At 41.2% G+C, this 19,972-nt stretch overlaps 1 protein-coding gene across 4 annotated transcripts in view; it reads right to left on the bottom strand.

Annotated features, from left to right (window-relative positions):
* The window catches only part of LOC100714370 (nephrocystin-1-like), a 182,379-nt gene that overhangs the window by 54,693 nt on the left and 107,714 nt on the right, over window positions 1–19,972 (bottom strand). The gene's annotated exons all lie outside the window — the stretch shown is intronic.

Below are 19,972 nucleotides of genomic sequence, written 5' to 3'. Positions count from 1 at the left end.
AAGACTGGTGGGAACCCCTGGAGGGGCGCTGGCTCCCCTGTCAGGTGGGACACCCCCACATCTCATCCCATGTGACCCAAGGTTGTGCGAGGCTTTCTCCTGTGCCCCTGTCTTATCCCTAGCTCCATGGCTCTCCTGACCCCTGACTCCTGCCCTGCTAGGTGTCACCACGTCCTTCCACTGTTCCCTCACTGCTTGTCTTACACACTGGCCCACAGTGAAGGGCCCTGGGCTTAGAGGTGAGCTTAAAGCTAGTGTTGGGCCTGGGTGCCACCCAGGGCTGCTCCCATGGCTGTCTGCTCATGCAGGGGGGGTGACATGTGTGGCTGGATGGCCCCCAGTTGGGGGAGGCAGGTACCTTGCTGTGGACTGCCAGAAGGACGCCCTCATCAGGGGGTTATGCATTTTGCCAAAATCTCGTGTTTAGTTATTAAAATGTGATTGAGTTGGCTAAAATACGACTGGGAACAAGCAAGTGTTCCTTCCCGTTGTGCCACGGTGGTCTCTTTAAGCCACTCTGTCCATACTGCCTGCTACTTGCAGGGGGAATACCTGTCCTTCCTGAGACACCAGGGCCAGTCTTGTTGGTGCACATGATTGGGGGACAGATCCACGGAAATGTTATGACTGTTGGGGACACTTGGCGGTCCTGATGTGCATGTTTTCTCTCTGGAAGTGATTTCTGCAGTCTTGCTTTTCCCACTATTAGGTTGGGTTTTACATACAACTTACTGTATCTGGATTTCTGTAGTATACCTCATACGTATGATTTTTTAAAAATCAAATATTCCGAATAAACCTTTTTTTTTCTTTTTTTTAACTGATTTGCTGTGTGATTTGCTTTGATACTTGGTCACTTTGTTCTGGAGTTGAAAGTGCCTTTGTGGGTGTCAGTGTCCTGCATTCCGTGAGAGACCTGGCCTGGACCACCCTCCAGCCAATGTGCCATCCTGCTGCTTCTCAGGTGAAGCAAAGTCCCCTTCTCAAGGGCACGTTTTATCACCTGAAATGCACCCTCAAATCTTGATTTGAAGGAAGTCTCCAATCAGAACAGAAAATGCCATATTTAGCAATCACTTCTGAGCTGCAGCTCTCAAAATGAATCCTTCAGTGGTTGCCGTGTAGTCAGAGGCATTAGTTTCCTTCAGCTCACACACCTCAGGGCCTGAAGGAAGTGCTGAGCCTGGGCAGAGGAGCTGGTGTCTGCAGCAAGGGCCTGGCTCCTGGACCTGCCCTGGGCTCTGGCCAGTCTGCTTTAAAAGGAACAATCATGGATGAGGGACTAGCCACCTCTTTGGAAACCCCCAGGGCAGTGGCAAGGGAGCTGGTGCTCCCTCCAAGGTGGACAGGCAGACCTTCCTTCCTGGGCAGCTCCCAGACCCAGTGCCAGCACAAGAGGGCTTTGAACCTTTGGGAAAAGGCACTCTGTTATACCTGGAAGCAAGGGAAGCACAATGCAAATCATAGCTGTGCAACGCTTTTATGTTTGTGTCGTTTGCAGGAGCTGAGAGTAGCTTACTGCAGCCATAGTCCTGGTGTAGGGACAGGCCCAGAACCCTGAGCTTTGGGCACTGTCCTTGCTGTCTGGTGAGGTCCCTTGACTCTTCCTGCCAGCAGGAGCCAGGAGCAGGGCTTGAAAACCTGGTTCCACTCATACCCTGCCTGCTGGGCCCTCCTGTGGAAGCCCAGCTGAAAAGCCCCTCCAGCCTCTGAGCTGGCAGCAGCATCCCCAGTGCCCTGCCTTGCCTCCACCTTGATAGCAGAACTTTGCCAGTGTTGCTTGTGTGATACAATCCTGAGAGTCCATCTCTCCTCCCACAAAAAATTTGGTGCATCAAGGGGTCCCCAGTGTGGAAACTCTCATGTATGACTATAGTTTGGGGGTGGGAGAAGGGAACTGTCTACCAGTGAAGCTGCTGCTACCTGTTGGAGAGGGTGGGCAGATCTTGAACTCGGGTGTGACATGATACGGGATATATGGTAACAGTGTTTCCATTGCCCACTGTTTACCCATTTGCTCTGTGACCATAGATGTGGCAGGGGCCTTGCAGACCCCGGACACAAAGTGGACAGGTCCCTTTCCATTTTGCTGAGTCATACATCTGTAATTCTTAAGTTTGATCTCAAGGACCCCTTTAGTCTGAGGAACAACTCGGGACTGGGTTTCTGGGCCCCTTTGTGCTCTCAGCCACTGGAAGCTGGAGGTCAGAGGTTAGCAGGCTTTTCTCTGTTGAGGCCCAGCCATGAGGAGTGATTTCATGGTATGGAGGCAGCAAGGATCTCTGGGAAGCACTGCAGTTTCTGATGGCCACTTTGGGCAGCTCTGAAGTGCACACAGAGAAGGAAAACTGAGAGCAGGTGAAACTTCTTGTCTTGTGTGTGGAAGATACTTTTGCTGGTCCTTGTTCAACCAAAGATGTCCAGAAAGGGACTGCATGGGAAGTTAACGGAGCATGTCCCGGGTGCTGTCCCTGCATGTGGAATGACTGGTGAGGGAGGGCTCTGGTGGGGAACAGCTGGTTCCACCTTCATTATTACCTCCAGCTACAGATTGTGTAACCAAGAAGAGAACACAGGTACCCCAGAGCTGTGCCCTGTGCTCTTGCACCCTGCAGACGCTGGTAGAGTGGGCAGGTGCTTTGCCTCCTACACTGGCTTGCAGATATTCAGCTTCTTTATCTGAGGAGGATTAAAAACAGCCACCTCAACTAGCTGAAGTGGCACACTCTTGAAGCTGAGACAGGAGAATTGCTGAAAGTTTGAGGCCAGCCTGAACTAGATAATGAGTCCTCGTCTTCCAAAAACCAAAAGACAAGACAGCTCTCTCTCTCTAGTCAGGTGCTTGCTAGAAGCATTTCACATGCTCAAGTGCCAGGACACACCTTCCCAGCTGGATGGGCCAGGCACAGTGTCACATGCCTTTGGTCTCAGCACTTTGAGGCTTGCCTGAGCCCAGACAATCCAGGCCAGTCTAGGCAACATAACAAGACCCAGCTCAAAGCAACAACTGCATGGAATGATTTGAGCATGTATTGCAATGTGATACAGTGATACATTGAGTAACTGGCTTTTCTGGAGACACCAAGATGCCTTCAGGTCCTTGCTTCCATCCAGTGTTGTGAATTCTGTTTTTTCTTCTTTCTTCTGACATTTTCTGCCACGGAAACAGACCCCTTGCTTTTGATTATGATTGTGAAGGTGGTGCCATGTAAGGAATATAGTCATTCAAGTACAGTAAACACAGGCTGCGTGGTGAGGTTGTTTTTCCCCCAACATTATCATTGTTACAATAGTGCTTATTCAATGAACATTTAAAAATTCCATGAGCCAGACAGCTCAGTTGTCATTTCTGCTCTGTAAGATTTCCCATAAACAAGCCATCTAGATTTAATGTGGTTAATTTCTCTGTTAATGAAACTTCCTCCTAGTAAATAAGGAAATCCCACCTCTCAGGTGCACTGTGAGACTCAGTAGGCCCAGGGCGCTTTTCCAGGCAGAACAGTGACTTCCCACAGAAGCCCACCTTGTCATCCCCGGGATTTGTGAGAATGTCCTGTCTGGCACGGGAGAATTCGGTTGCAGATGGAAGCAGGAAGAGGGCGCTGAGGAATCAGTGGTTAAGGGGGCAGAGCTTCAGTGTGGGAAGATGAGGACATTCTGGAGGTGGACGTGGGGACAGCTGGTCAGTAGTGTGAGCATACCTAATGCCCCCGACCTGTGCACCTGAACATGGTTCAGATGGGAAGTTTTGTGTGTGTTTTACCATAACGAAAATATATCTTGTTGTCTGTTTGCTTTTTGAGACAGGGTCTTTTTCATAGCTCAGGCTGGCCTTGAACTTCTATGTAGCTAGCCCTTCTATGTAGCTAGCTGACCTTCACCTTGCAGCAATCCTCCTGCCTCAGCTAGAATTATAGATGTATGCTGCCACACCCTGCTGAAAACAAACTTGTCCAACAGAGATTAGAAATTTCTGAGTCGACCCAGCATAATCCAAAGGGGTCTTCAGGAGGCAAAGGGAGGGGCCTGGGGATTTAGCTCAGCGGCATAAGCACCTGCCTTGCAAGCAGGCAGTCGTGAGTTCGATCCCCAGTACCGATAAAAATGAAAAAGAAGCAAAGGGAGGCTAAGAGCTCAGAGTCACCGTGGTGGGATGGGAGAGGACCTTGACTGTTACTGCCAGCTCTGAAGTTGAGGAAAGTGGACAGAATCCACAAGTCCCTCCAGAAACTGGAGGCAGGAGGAAGTGGATTTTCCACTGGACCTGCAGAAAGGAAGGCAGCCTGGCCATACCATGTCTTTAGCTCAGGAAGACCCTTGCCAGATCCAGACCTACAAAACTGAAGGGACACTGTTTCTTTAGGTTATCAAGCTTGTGGTGTCACCAGAGTCTCCACAGACCATCCAGTCTTCATTACTTGGTGGTTGGCATGGTCTGTGTCTGACCACAGAGTCCCTTTCTCCACTAGGTGACTGCTGGATGCCCAGAAGGTGCTTTGCTTGATAAATGATGCAAACCTGATGGCATGAAGAATCAAGGGACCCATGTTTGGTGATTTCTCCATGTGATGTTTCCTCCCACTTTTCTGTGGTGCAGGGTACAGAACCAGGACCCTCACACACGCTCTAGTCAGGCACCCTGACACTGAGACACACTCCCAGACTCCCCTCCTCAGGTTTTAATTGGCAGGATCAAAATTTGTCTATATTTATGATTGGTAACATGCTACTTGTTTTGTTCCTTGGATTTTTGAGACACTTTTGCTCTGTAGTTCAGGCTGTACTTGAACCCACAGCATTCTTCTTGCTTCAGCCTCCCACGAGCTGGGAATAGCGGTGTGTGCCACATCGCCCAGTTTGTCACATATTTTGATATGTGTACACACTGCAGAACAGCTAAACTGAGCTAATTCACGTGTGTTATCGCTTGGGGTTATTTTTTCTTCGTGATGACAACTCTTAAGTCAACTGAACCCTTTTTGCTTTTTAAGAATGGTTTTTGTTTTATATCGCAATGTTTAAAAAGACTGCGCGCAAGGTAAGGAGCGGGAGACTGAGGCAGGAAGGTTGGAGCTGGCAGAATTCTACAAGAAATACAAAGAAGACCTAATGCCGACAGTCCTCAAACTATTCAATGAAATTGAAAGGGAAGCAATCCTTCCTAAGTCATTCCTGGAAGCAAATATCACTCTAGTACCAAAACCTGAGAAAGACCCAACTAAAAAAGAGAACTATAGACCGATCTCCCTAATGAACACAGATGCAAAAATCCTCAATAAAATATTGGCAAATAGGATCCAGCAAATCATCAAGAAGATTATACACCATGACCAAGTGGGATTCATCCCAGGAATGCAAGGATGGTTCAACATACGCAAATCAATAAATGTAATCCACCATATCAATAAAGCCAAAAATAAGAATCACATGATCATTTCTATAGATGCAGAAAAAGCCTTCGATAAGGTCCAACATTTATTCATGATAAAAACTCTACAGAAAATTGGAATAGATGGTCTTTACCTCAATATAATAAAGGCCATTTATGACAAACCAACAGCCAGCATCATACTAAATGGCCAAAAATTGAAAGCCTTTACTTTAAAATCAGGCACAAGACAAGGATGTCCTTTATCACCACTCCTATTTAATATAGTACTGGAAGTACTAGCCAGAGCAATTAGGCAAGAAAGAGAAATAAAAGGGGTAAAGATAGGAAAAGAAGAAGTTAAGTTGTCATTGTTTGCAGATGACATGATACTCTACATAGAAGACCCCCTAAGCTCCATTGAAAGACTCTTAGATACAATAAATAAATTCAGTAATGTGGCTGGATACAAAATCAATACTCAGAAATCAATAGCATTCCTATACACAAACAACAAAACCACAGAGAGGGAAATAAGGGAAACTGGACTATTCACATTAGCAAGCAAAAAAATGAAATATTTAGGAATTACTCTTATGAAAGAAGTGAAAGACTTATACAGTGAAAACTATATTACACTGAAAAAGAAAATTGAAGATGATCTCAGAAAATGGAAAGACATCCCTTGCTCATGGATAGGAAGAACAAACATTGTGAAGATGGCCATTCTCCCAAAACTCTTATACAGATTCAATGCAATCCCAATAGAAATACCATCAACATACCTTATAGATCTAGAGAAATCACTCCTAAATTTCATCTGGAACCAGAAGAGACCTAGAATCGCAAAAGCAATTCTAAGCAGCAAAGACAAAGCAGGAGGCATCACAATCCCTGACTTGAAATTATACTACAAAGCAACAGTAGTAAAATCAACATGGTATTGGAATCAAAACAGAGCTGAAGATCAATGGAATAGATTAGAAGATACAACCACAACTACAAACACACTCAACCACCTTATCTTCGATAAAGGAGCCAAGCAGGTTCACTGGAAGAACGACAGTCTCTTTAATAAATGGTGCTGGAAAAACTGGCTCTCCATTTGCCGAAAACTAAAGCTAGACCCATGTCTATCACCATGTACTAAATTAAAATCTAAATGGGTCAAAGATCTGAATATTAAAACAGAAACGCTAAATCTATTGGAAGACAAATTGGGTAGAAACCTTGGAGACATAGGAGTAGGTAGAGAATTCATGAATAGGACTCAAACTGCATGGGAAATACTTCCCAGAATCAATAACTGGGACCACTTCTTATTAAAAAGTTTTTGCATGTCAAAAGAAATCTCCAGCATAGTGAAAAGAAAACCCACAAACTGGGAAAAGATTTTAGTGAACTCTCTCTCAGACAAGGGACTCTTGTCTAAAACATATAAAGAATTAAAAAAACTCAGACCTTCAAAATTCAAAGATCCAATCCAAAAATGGGCATCTGTGATGAATACGCAATTCTCAGATGAAGAAATGCAAATGGCAAATAAATACATGAAAAAATGCTCATCATCATTGGTCATTAGAGAAATGCAAATTAAAACCACACTGAGATACCATCTCACTCCTGAAAGAATGGCCAGGATCAAGAAAACCAACAACAACAAATGCTGGAGAGGCTGTGGGGAAAAAGGAACTCTCCTGCACTGTTGGTGGGAGTGTAGACTGGTACAGCCTTTGTGGAGGTCTGTCTGGAGGTTTCTCAAAAAGTTGGGATTGGAAATCCCATTTATTCCAGCTATTCCACTTCTAGGCATATTCCCAGAAGAACTGAAAGCATCATACCACAGGGATATATGTGCACCTATGTTTATAGCAGCACAATTTGTAATCGCCAGATCTTGGAAACAACCCAAGTGTCCATCAACTGAGGAATGGATAAAAAAGTTGTGGTATTTCTATACAATGGAGTATTATTCAGCTATAAAGAAGGATCGCATTGAGATATTTATCAATAAATGGGTGCAGCTTGAGACCATACTCATAAGTGAAATAAATCAATCTCGCATGTATGAATACCGAATAGTTTCCCTAATGTAAGTAATGATTCAAATATATAAAAATATGTGATAATCATGATTCCCCATTATGTGGCCTTGAAGCCTTATAAAATTTTCACTTATTAATTAGAAAGGCTTTACTCTGGGCTTTTTGATATGGAAATATTTGAAGCTATAGTATATGAAGTTTTATCCAAATATTTTAAGGAAAAAGACAGACACTATGGTAACTACTATTCTTTAAAAAAATTATTTAGCTATTTCTTATGTTTATTTTAATTAAGGGAAAAACTTAAAAAATTAGGATATATAGTAGTAACTCTTTTTGATCTCCTATTAACTTGTTTTGAAGTCCTGTAATACTCCCAAGATCTTGTTTTGACTGATTAGACTCTGTTCCATTCTGTGCGATAGTAGCAAGTTTGAAGGTATAAGCAACTAATTTGAAGGCAATAAGATTCACAAAGATGCCCATTCTGGTTTGACTATTGTCTCCTTTGGAAGTCCTGTAATGTTCACAATGCCTACGTTTTATTGGTCTTGTTCTCCACTGTTTTGTCCGGCTTTATAATATCTAATGAGATGGACAATTCCTTTTAAGGAAACAAGAGACAATGTTGATAACCATTGTTGATGACCTTGTACTCTGTTCTACATCATGTGCTATGTCTATCCTTGGTTTTGACTTACAGCTTTGTTTTGCCATATTTGACTTTATTCTCTCCCCCCCAAAAAAGTAATAAGAACTAAGGAGTAATAAAATCCAAAATGTGTAAATTTTGTTATAAAAAAGAGAGGGAGGGGAAAAAAAAGAGCTCTAACGGATATAACAGCAAGTGTGTTTAGGGATGTTAAATAGCTGACTATATTAATGTTTTTGGATCATTGAACACAGCTGTTTGCAGTCTCTCTGTTTGAATGTCTACTTTGTATTCTTTGATACTGTGATTTGAGCAACTATTTCCAAGATGATATTATGTAATCTATTAACAGGTGATTTCTTACTGTTATGTTTTTTTTTTTTGTAGTTCTGTATTATGTGTAACCTTACACTGCTTTGTTTTGTTTTGTGTTTTTCTCTTTTTCCTCTTAAATAAAAAAAAAAAAAAAGGAAGTTTGGAGCTGGCCAGGGGCCACCCGCCAAATGTCACCCGGGGGTGGGCGTGGCCGGGGGCAAAGCTTCAGCGCTTGGCTGGCGGTTGGTCCTGCGCTGGCGGTTGGTCCTGCTCGCGGCTAGCAGGACCCCCTAGGTCTCGAGGGACGGATTCTAAACCACTGCACATCGCCCAGGAGACCCCAGTGATGGCACTGTGGACTCGCCTGTATGGCCGCGTCCTGGAAAGCTCTAGGGTAAGTGGGGCCAGAACTTGTACAGCACCTGGTGAGGTGCTAGAAATCATCGTGGTCAGGTGTGCGGTCGCGGGGATCTCTTGCTGGAGGGTCGCACCTGCCTGGGGTACTACCTGGAAGTCTTCAGCGATCCCTGTCGCCCTCATTAGGCCCGTCTGTCTATGTGACACAATAGCCTCTCATGATCGTACCTCTCACCTTTCCTTCCTAACCATTCTCCACTGTACTGACCTGCTGTATTTCCATTGTGAAGCCTTCTTTTTTTTTTTTTTGAGCTGTAAACTTAAGTTAGGTTGACTGAACAGCCACTGCAGTCCTTGAAAAACATCTCTCTTAAAAAAAAAAAAAAAAAAAAAAAAAACATCTCTCTTGAGCCATAGCAAATCCAATTCCTTTCTGTGTTCACTAAATTAAGCCCAAGAATTCAGGCAGGCCTTCCCAGGAGCTGACTGCACACAGTCAATAAGATGTAAGATGTAAGATGCCTGTTGGATTTTGTACTTGTCAGTTTTCCTGGCTGTATACTGCTTCTGTGCTTTTCCTGAAAAAGGATTGAGTGGAATGGGCCCCTACCAGGAAATAGAAAAAATTAGGTAACAGAAGCGCACTTGTTTTCAAAACTAAAAAGTTTGCTTTTGCAAACAAAACCTCACATGGTTTGCTCTATTCTTTATAGGAGAAATAAGTAGCTCTCTTTGGGCCTTACATCTTCCCAGCGTTGTTGTCTTCTTTAGTGTCTTCATGTGGTGGCTTTCTGCATTTAATGGGTGCCTGGGTGTATCTTCACAGAGTATTTGCATCCAAAGAATAACAGATCTGTGAATAAAGAGATTGTCAGCTTTCCTTTATTAGCTACAGATACTCATAAAGTTGTAGATTTGTGGGAACCTGTATTTTCCGTATAATGACTAGTCCTGTGTTTTTGTTCCAAAATGATGTGTGAGGTGATGCCCACCATCAGTGAAGAAGGCCCTTCAGGAGGAAGTGAAAACCATGGATCTGGCTGCCCTTCACAACCAGATGCAGATTCCCATTTTGAACAGCACATGATGTCCATGCTAGAAGAAACATACATTGCTCAGAGCACACTGATAGAGACTCAAGAAACATTGGCGTTGACCCAGGGGAAATTACTCGAGGTTGGTCATGAGAGAGATTCGTTGCAGAGACAACTCAATACTGCGCTTCCACAGGTATGTGTGGTTTTCACCTGAAACTACAGGTTTTTTCTGTTACGTGTCTTTCTGTGGTACCATCTTTTGTTTTTGTACCTGTATATTTTGTGTAACCAACCACTTGTCAAATGATAGTTCCTAGTGTTTGTAAGCGCATGCAGAGTTCCTGGGGATTCAGCTACTTAGGGCAAACAAACTAGTGTTCTGTAAAGTCATGTGAAAATATCTTACTACTTTCACTCTTCGCTGAGGAACTGCTAAAGATTTGGGAATGCACTTTGAAGGTTTTTTAAAAAGACTTGAAACAACAACCAAGCGGCATGGTCCTTGGTTTCTTTGATTCTGTTTTGTGAGATCTCTTGCTTAATGTAGGCTTCCCATGGCTTGTATCTCAGGAATTGTATGTGTGTTTAGGATTGTATCTCAAGGATTTGCAGTTTTCTAATGAAATTTAGTAGATAATAATTTTTTTTTGTTTTTGGTTTCAAGAATCGAACTGAGGACCTTGCTCTTGCCAAGCAGATGCTTGTTGCTGCTGAGATATTATCTCTAGCCCTTGAAATTTGGTAGACAAGGATTGATTTCACAGAGAAAAATTTTTACAGACTATCTTTACAGAATACCGGTGTTTGTAAATCACATTTGTAATAAGGGATAGAAAACTGGAAATTTATTCTTTAGGAACTTTCTCCTTTTATACTAGACTTCTAAGTTTAAAACAACTGGGCTGGGGATTTAGTTCAGCAGCATAAGCTTCTGCCTGGCAAGCATAAAGTCATGAGTTTGATCCCCAGTACCAAAAACAAATATATAAAAGTAAAAACCACCTCAAAGTTGGAAACAACTGTAGTTCTTTCTTTAATTATATTACATTCAGCCCAGTATCTCAAAACTGCCTCTTGTGGAATTAAATGGAGACTGAATGGCATGCGAAGGGAGAACATAGTAAAACTAGAAAAATGTAAGGTAAATGGTACACAGCATAGTGGGAGATAAGTAGCTTATTATTTAGGTGTTTATAAGCCATCGAGTACCATTTTACTTGTTCATAATAGTTGCCTTTCTGGTCCATTCAGGTAGACCTGAATAAGCATACATCTATGCTGTCATGATGAGTCTGCAGTGATAAATCGGCAAATGAACACTAGCCCTAATGTATTTGTTGGCTATAGTCAATTCTCCTGAAAGATTAATAAGCCAAGCATTTGAATTTCCTTTTTAGAAACAATAATTTGATGTTAGTGCTATATGTTTCTTTTGTTGGTTAGAGAATCAGTAAATTGTTTGCTTTTGTGGAGCATAGGGTTGAAGGAGGGCTTCATTTGTGTTTGCCTAAGTGCTCTGTCACTGAGCTCCATCCCTCCTAGTCACATTAAGATTTTTCTCATTGGAATCTTATAAATGTCAGAGTTTATTTAGGTCAGATTTTACTATAGAAGATTATAAGAACTGGCCAACTTGTATTTGTGTAGGGAGGTAATGGGGAGCAGTTTATGTGAAGGATTTTATAGTATATACAGGTATTTGTAAATTTGTGATGGTTTAGTTTTGTTTTTGTAATATATTGACTATAATTTGAGATAGATCTACAGTTTATCTAATACATAGTTAATCTATTCAGTTTTTGGAAAAAACAGGCAGGCAGGACCTGAGAGGGAAGTGACAGGAGTTTTGTAGAGCTGGTTTCAGGCCGTGGGTGTTGTCACACCTGCTGATGAGGTGGTTGCCTGGTGATTTGTTTCTGGGGGGTTCTCAGTGTAGCAGCCTGGAAATGCTTAGTTTAGTGCATAATGTGATGATGCCACCAGGTCCCGTCACCATCTGAGCACCTGATGCAGCATTTCAGAAACACAGAAACCATGAAACAAACTTGTTTTGGTCCTTTTCCTTTCCTGGAATCAGGCTCATCTTTGGTAGTTGTTTGACTAGAGAGGCCTGTCAAGTAAGTGCCCGGTGTACTTTTGGCACATTAGGTAGGCAGGTCAGAATGTGCCCTACTTCTAAAAATTGAAGTAAAAGGCTGGGCATGGTAGTGCATTCCTGGAATCTTCAACCCTTAGGGAGGCCAAGGCAGGAGGATCAGAAATTTGAGCCCAGCCTGAGAAACTTAGCAGTTGTCTTAAATAAAAAATAAAAAGAGAGCAGAGAATGCTCCTCAGAATGAAGGCCCCCAACTATAGCAAATATCAGAAATCTTCTCAGCGAATTTTCCATAGAGCCAACACACTTGAGAAACAGTTCCTACATCAAAATGAAACACTGGAAGCCCCTGCCTAGTTTCCAGTACAGGTGTTTCTCATTTAATTACCTGCTTAACAACTGTTTGGACTTCCCTGCTGCTCAGACTTATGCCTCCTCTTTTTTTATTTTTTGTAAAGTTCTGCACATCTGGTTCAGAGACTCTCAATGGTTTTTTTTTTTTTTTTTTTTTTTTAGTTTGTAATGTTTATACAGTACTATACTTTTTCTGATGGTACTCTATGGTACTGTAGTTTCATGTTCTGTTGTACATTATATACTGCATAGAAGTTGTGCAAATAAAGGCAAAGTCATCAAGTTGGAGTTTCCGTTGACCATTTCTTTGTGCTGAGTGTTGTAATGTATGTACTATATACAGCTCCTCATTTAGCAACTAATTCTTTTAACGCTGTACTGACAGGAATAGGACTTGGTGGTTAAATGAGGAATCCTTGTACCTTTCCTCCAATTCTAACAATGGTCTTGATCTCTCACCATTGATTATTTTTGCTTCTTCTTGACTAAATGAAGTAAAATAGTACCTATATTGTGTTTCTTGGTTGTTTCATTGTTCATGAGATTTACCTGTGTCCTATATTTTTTGCCTATTCTCATCTGTTGTCTGGTAATCCAGCATACCAATATATCAAAATTTGTTCTTTTCTATTCATGAACATTCAGGTTGATTCCAGTTTTTATCAATTCTATCCTGAGTATTCTTGTGTATTATTTCTTTTGTGTATGAGAGTGAAGCTATGGCTGAGCATGGCGGCATATGCCTATAAACTCAGCAGGGCAGAATGTTGAGGCAAGAAGACTGCGAGTTTGCGCCCCTCTTGGGCTTTATACTGAGAACCTGTCTTTTTTGGGGGGGGGAGGTAATGGGACTTGAACTCAGGACGTTGTGTTGCCAAACAGGAGTTGTGCCACTAAGCTATATCCCTGGCCCTCGGATCCTTTAAAAAAAAAAAAAAAAAAAGCAGAGAACTGTGGAGTGATAGATATCCCATGCATTTGTTCAGCCTTAAGAGATATTGCTAAAAGTGGCATTGTACTGACACCAACAGCATGTGAGAAGTCAGTGCGCATATCATCTTTACGCCTGACACTGTTCATTCTTTTTTTTTTTTTTTTTAAACTGGTACCAGGGCTCGAACTCATGACCACCTGCTTCAAGGCAGGCACTTATGCTGCTGAGCTAAATCCCCAGCCCCCATTGTTTATTCTTTTATGTTAGCTTTTCTGGTGCCTACTTAATGGGAGAGGTGACTTAGTGAGAGAGGTACCAGAGATCGAACTCACGACTACTGCTTGCAAGGCAGGTGCTTTTGCCACTGAGCTAAATGCCCAGCCCCTTATCATGTATTTCATGTATTTCTTTAGCATTTCTACTTCTTCATCTGAGAAGGGTCTGTTCATTTTTGATGCCCATTTTTTGAATTTGGGGGTGGTTCTGTATTTTTGAGCTCCTTATATATTTTAGGCATTAATCCTTTGTCTGAGGAACAGCTGGCAAAAATGTTTTACCATCGCGTGGGTTGTCTCTGCACTCTCTTGGTAGTTTCTCTTGCTTTTCAAAAGATTTTGAATAAGATGCAGTCCAAGTTGTTGATTATTTCTGATAGAAGCTTTGCAATTGGGGTTTTTTTCCATGAGATCTTTGCCTATACCAAAGTCTTCAGTTCTACCTGTCTTCCAGCAGATTGGAGTTGTTTCTATTTTCATATTGAAGTCTTTGAGCTATTTGGATTTTAGCTTAATGCCTGGGAAGGGATATGGGTCTAGTTGTAATCTTTGGCATGTGGAAAGCCAGTTTTTTCCAGCACCATTTCTTAAAGAAGCTATCTTTCTTCCAGTGAGTATGTTTGGCTCCTTTGTCAAAGATAAGATGATTGAGTATGCTGGAGTTGTTTCTACATCTTAAAATCTGTTCCATTGATCCTTGAGTCTGGTTGTTTTGTTTTGTTTTGTTTTGTTTTGCCAGTTTTTATCACAATAACTTTGTAGTATAATTTGCAGTCAAGGATTGATTGGATTCCTTTCTGGTTTTGGTATCAGGATAATACATGCTTCCAGGAATGAATTTGGGAGTATGGCTTCTCTTCAATTTCTTAAAAGAGACTGAAGTAGTAGTATTAGGTTTTCTCTAAATTTCTTGTGGTGTTCAGCAGTGAATCTGTCAGGGCCTAGGGTTTTCTTTATTGATGGGTTTTTAATTACATCTTCACTTTCACTGACAGATACTGATTTATTTAGAATTTTTATACCTTCTTGATTCAGCTGTGGTAATTCATATGTAACTAGGAATCTGTCTATTTCTTCTTTGTTTTCTATCTTACAATACACATTCTGAAAGTAGGTTTGATTTTGAGGATCTTCTGAATATCTGTAGGGCTTCTTGTGATTTCCACCTTTTGATTCCCAATTGTATGTGTTTGGGTCTTTTTTGTTTTTAATAAGGTTGGCTGAGAGTTTGTCAAGTTCATTTAATGTAACACAGAACTCTTTGTTTCATTGATTCTTTGTATTATTTTGTTAGTCTCCATTGCTTTAACTTCTGCTCTGTTCTCTATAACATCCTCCTTTTTACAAGCTTTAGGCATGACCTGCCCTTGATCTAAAAGCTTGAGGTTCAACAGTAGGTTATTTGAGCTTGCTCTGTTTTTCAGCTATGGGTATTCAGTGCTGTAAATTTCCCTCCTAGGACTGCTTTCATTGTGTTCCTTATGTTCTGTTACAATGTATTGGCATTATCATTTAATTATAGATACTATTTAATTTCATCTATAACCCATTGGTTATCCAGGAAGGTATTATTGAATATCTATATGTTTATGAATCTTGTAGTTGGCCATTGATTTCCAGTTTCACTGCACTGTGGGCTGATAATATGTCTGGAATAATTTCAACTTCTTTCCATTTCTTTAAGCATGTTCTGTGAGCTACAATGTGTCCTATTGTGGAGAAGGTTGCATATGCAGCAAAAAGAATGTGTCCTCTGATGTTCTGGTGTGGAATACACTGTAGAAATCTGCTAAATCCGTTTGTTTAACAATTTGGTTCAGTTCTGACATTACATTGTTGATTTTCTTGTTTAGTTGATCCACCCATTTGTGACAGTGGGATAGTGAATTCCCTGTTATAAATGTATTAGCGCATATTTTGCTTATCATGTCTATTAATATTTGTTTGTATAGTTGGGTTTTCCATGGTTGGCATTTGGTGCATATATATTTATGACTGTTATCATTTCCTCTTGGATTGTTCCCTTTACAAGGATACAGTGACCTTTGTCTCTTAATCAGTCTTGGCTTGAAATCCCTTTGTCTGCAGATAGAATAACTACCCCTGCTTTTTTCCAGGTTCCTGTTACATGAGTATTGTTTTCCATCCTTTGACCTTTCAGTCTGTGAATTTCTTTTTGAATAAAATGTGTTTCTTGTATGCAGCATATTGTTCGATCCTGCTTTTTGATCCATTCTGCCAGTCTGTTTCTTTCGTTGGGGAACTGAGGCCATTAACATTGATTATAACTGATATGTATTGACTTATCTTTTCATGGTTATTCTCTTATCATTGGTTCTCTTTTTCCCTCCTCTGTGAAATGCTTGCCTTGCCTGGTTGATTGATTCTGTTGTTCTTCATGGAGTTGTAGTCCTTAATATCTCTTTCAGGAATGTCCATCAGAACATTTTGGTGTGCTGGTTTGGTGTTCGTGGGTTTCCTCAGGTGTTCTTTATCATGGAAAGTTTTATTCATTAATTTTGAAAGTTAGTTTTCCAGTGTAAATCAATCTAGTTTGGAGGTTGTTTTCTAGGGCTTGAAAGGCTTCACTCCAAGCTCTCCTTAACTTGAGCATTTATGTTGAGAAGTCTGCTGATTCTGATGGGCTTTTCTTTATAAGTGATTTGTTTCTTTTCTCTAACAACTTTTAATAATCTGTTCTTGTGGTGAATTTGTGGAATTTTGAGTATTATATGCCTTGGTATAGATTGTTTTTGTAGTGGTGAATTGGAGTTTTTATAATGGCTAATTTCTTCACTTATCTCTGTGTTGAATTTTTTACCCTGCTTGGGAATTTTTCTCCCATTACTTTTGTGAACAAGTTTAAGCAATTTGTGGTATCTCCTGCTTTTTCATTGACTCCAGTCAATCTTACATTATTCCTCTTTGCATCATTTAGTGGCCACTGGATTGACTTTTTTTTTTTTTTTTTTTTTGGTCCTTTGCTTCTTTTAAGAAATCTTTCTTTCCATGATTGCTAACTGTAATTCATCTTCTATAATCTCCTGGATATCTGTTTGAATCTATTTCTTCTTGGTTCCTCTCCCCCCAAACCCATTTTATTTTGAGAAAAAAAAAAAAAAACTAAAACAAAAATTTCAAAACAGCAATCAGGGCAACAATGGCACATACATTATTCATTATCATCCCCAAATCATTCACTCAGAGCACAATATTTCTTTCCTGTGCTAGGCATTCATGGTCTCCATTATTTCCCTAAGCTCTTTATTTATCTTTTTATCCATATAGTTCTAGAGTCACTCACCATCTCTGTAGTTATCTAAGAAATTATTTCTGTTTTTATTTTTATAGAGCTTTGTTCATCTGCTTATTACAGGATCTCGCCATGCAGTTCAGGCTGGCTTTGAACTCGTGTAGTACATGTTGGCAGTTCTCCAGGCTCAGATTGCCAAATGCTGGGATTACACTCTGCACCACCATGCCTGGCTGTTCAGTTTTATAATAGATATTGCTGTAACATCCTTGTCATCATGGGAATATCAGAGAGTAGGTGGTTATCAGGGCCCTTTGTTCTATAGTGTCATGCTTTAAATCGCATGTGTTCAAACAGAATGTGCTCTTTGAGTAGTAATTTATAGTGTTTTCTAGTAAATCTTGGATAACTTAGATTTAAATTTGTGATAAAAGATTATTTGATTTCCAGTTATATTTCCTCTAAATCCTGTCTCCCTTATTTCTGTCTTGTCCTTTGTATTGTAATATATTTGCCTGAGTAGATCCTTGAATTTTTAGCTTTAAATCGTGTCATAAATCTGGTGTCTATTTCTATGCATGCGTCTTGTCAGCCTAGCAACTTAAGGAACTATCATAGAAAGGCAAATTTTCCAGTAACTGAGCATACCTTTGTATCTTCCTAATGCATGGAAGAGTATAGTATGTCACACATAAGTGTAATGTTGTCAATATATTGTAATGAATAACTGATGTTTCATTGGAAATGTTTAAACTGACCTGCCACATCACAAGTTACTGTTCTCTTGGCAATCAGCCATCCATGGAACATGGGGACAGATGTCAGTGCTTGCTATACTCAGAGCTTTTGCCTCTAACCATTGCATGCGTGTGTATAATAGATGGAAAATTTAGGATTTGAAAGGAGGGAATGATTGAAGCAGAGCCATAGGCTTTAGATTGAGGAAAAACAGTTTTCTCTGATATGGAAGGCTAGAACTTAGTAAGCACTGCTCTCTGCTGGGTGCCAAACTCAGTACTTGGCCATTCTTTTGCTATATTTAGTCCACAAGCACATCCCCATGAGAAACCAGTTGCTGTGCTTGCCCCCAATTACAGATGTGGAAACTGAAATTTAGATCACATGATGTGCAGAGCAGGTATAAGTTAAGTCTGTTTTGATTCCAAAACCAGGACCATTTCTCCCTTGAGCCTGGATTTTTCAAGATGTTCTGATCTGCTGACAGTCTCCCTCTCAGAGGAAACCTTGGAATTAAAAGCGGTGCCCTGGAAGCAGTGGGGATTGCGGAGTTTTCTTTCTGTCAGTCTAGAAGCTCCCCCTAATGCCTGCTGCCTCTGGCCCTGTGCTATGCCCGCTTCATGCTTCCTGCCTTCCTGGTGGTGCACTTGTGGGGCAGTGCTGCTGCAGGTGCCAAGTGGTGATTGTCCTCAGCAGCTGTGTGTGAGCTTCTCTATGTGGCTGAGCAGAAGTGTAATTTAGTAAGGACACAGGTACAGATCCTCACTCTGTTGCTGATTAGTTCCTGGCCTGGGAGCTGTTCCTTGGCCCAGTGGAACCATGGCTTGCTCTCTTGTAAGTGAGGTAGTGATCCACACAGTAGTGCTGCTTGGAATGGCCCTGATCTGTGCCTGCCCAAAGTGAGATGCCGCGCTTTCACCAGCAGCCGGCCTCAGAGCTTACCTCTGTTCAGTGGACTTCAGTGTGGTTTGGATATTTTGGTTTTGGCAGTAAGAATTTCTCAGCAAAGGAAGCAGTCTGTTGACTTACACTCAGACACTGTAGCCTCGTCTTGTTCACTAGTCATCTCTCCTCAGCATGCAGCCTGGTGACTTAGAGGAGACTTGCTCTGGGCTGGCTATGAAAATTAGCCTAGCAATGAGTCTAAGGACAGCAAATATGGACCAGACAAAGACTGGTATGGGATGGTTACTTTTACACTTTAGTTTTACCTGGCAGAGCGAGGTGACTTCTTGGCACTTGTAGAAAGGTCTGAGACAAGGCAGTGGGTCCTAGCCTTGGGTTTCCTCTCACAAGAGAACAGAGGCAGAATGAAGGCCTGGTTCAATGAGCCTAGAATGCTCTGGGCAGAGCGGGGCCAATGTAGGGGAGTCTTGGTGCAAGAATCTCTTTTTGTGGGTGGAGCATAAGTATAGTGCCTTACCTCTTCTTTTTTCTTTTCTATTTTAAAAAATGATTGTTTTAACCTGAAATTTTAAATGATGCCTGGTAAACAACATGGTCTTAAGTTTGATTTTTGGGTCCCTCCCAAAAATATTTTTGAACTTTTATGATTCTTGTTAGTAATTTCAAGCATGATGGCCTTCTTTAGAGATGAGATTGCTGGACGTTAAACACGGGGCCTTGAACATAATAAGTAAGCATGCTCTGATTACCCTAGCCCACAGCAGTCTTGTTTTGTTACTACAATTAGAAATGAGAGTCAGACAAGGTGGTATATGCCTGTAATCCCAGCACTCAGGAGGCTGATACAGGAGGACTGCTGGAGTTTGAAGCCAGCCTGGACTACAGTGTGAGTTCATGGCCAGCCAGAACTGTATAATGAAACCTTATCTCAAAAAAGAGAGAGAAAGATACAGAATTTGTCTGTTTATCTGTTAAGATTATATCATATGTTATATATCCTAATTTAAGATTGTATCCTAAGTTAACATTGTATCCTATGTGATTTTAGACTTGCAGCCTCTAGAACTGTCAGAAATAATTATCTGTTGTTTATTAATACCCAGCCTATGACTATGGTAGTTTTTTTTTTTTTTTTATAGTAGCTGGAAGTGACTGGGAGAGGGAGACTGCTAACAACATAAAGCCTCCTCATCTAGATGAGCATGAAACTAGATTCCACAGTGCTTAAAAATAGATAATACTAAGACATGCTTACAGAGATGACTACTCACAAACAGGTGCCTATTTCACTCGATCACAAATGGGTGGAGAATCTGCCAAAACTGCCAAAATAAGTGAGCATGATACTTAGAGACAGATTAACATCCATAGTAACAGGGACTGGCGGTAAAACGAAGCAGGTATGACAAAAAAACAACTTGGAATCTAGTAAATGAAACAGACCTTAGCTAGAATGATACAGTCTGTTGTGGACATGGTCAAAGACGGAGCATTGGCAGTAAGTCACCAAAGGTGAGCCAGATTGCAGCAAGAGAGGCAAAATGAGAAAAATTCAAGGCCCTCAATTCAGGCAGGCCTAGAGGCAGGTCCACCTATTGATGTGATAGGTGTGTGAATAGAATTGATTTGATTTTTGACTTAGA

Source organism: Cavia porcellus, unplaced genomic scaffold (genome assembly GCF_034190915.1).
Source record: "Cavia porcellus strain 051 isolate PalLab524CR breed Dunkin Hartley unplaced genomic scaffold, mCavPor4.1 scaffold_18, whole genome shotgun sequence".
Taxonomy (NCBI): domain Eukaryota; kingdom Metazoa; phylum Chordata; class Mammalia; order Rodentia; family Caviidae; genus Cavia; species Cavia porcellus.
This window is presented reverse-complemented; position numbering and strand designations above follow the sequence as displayed.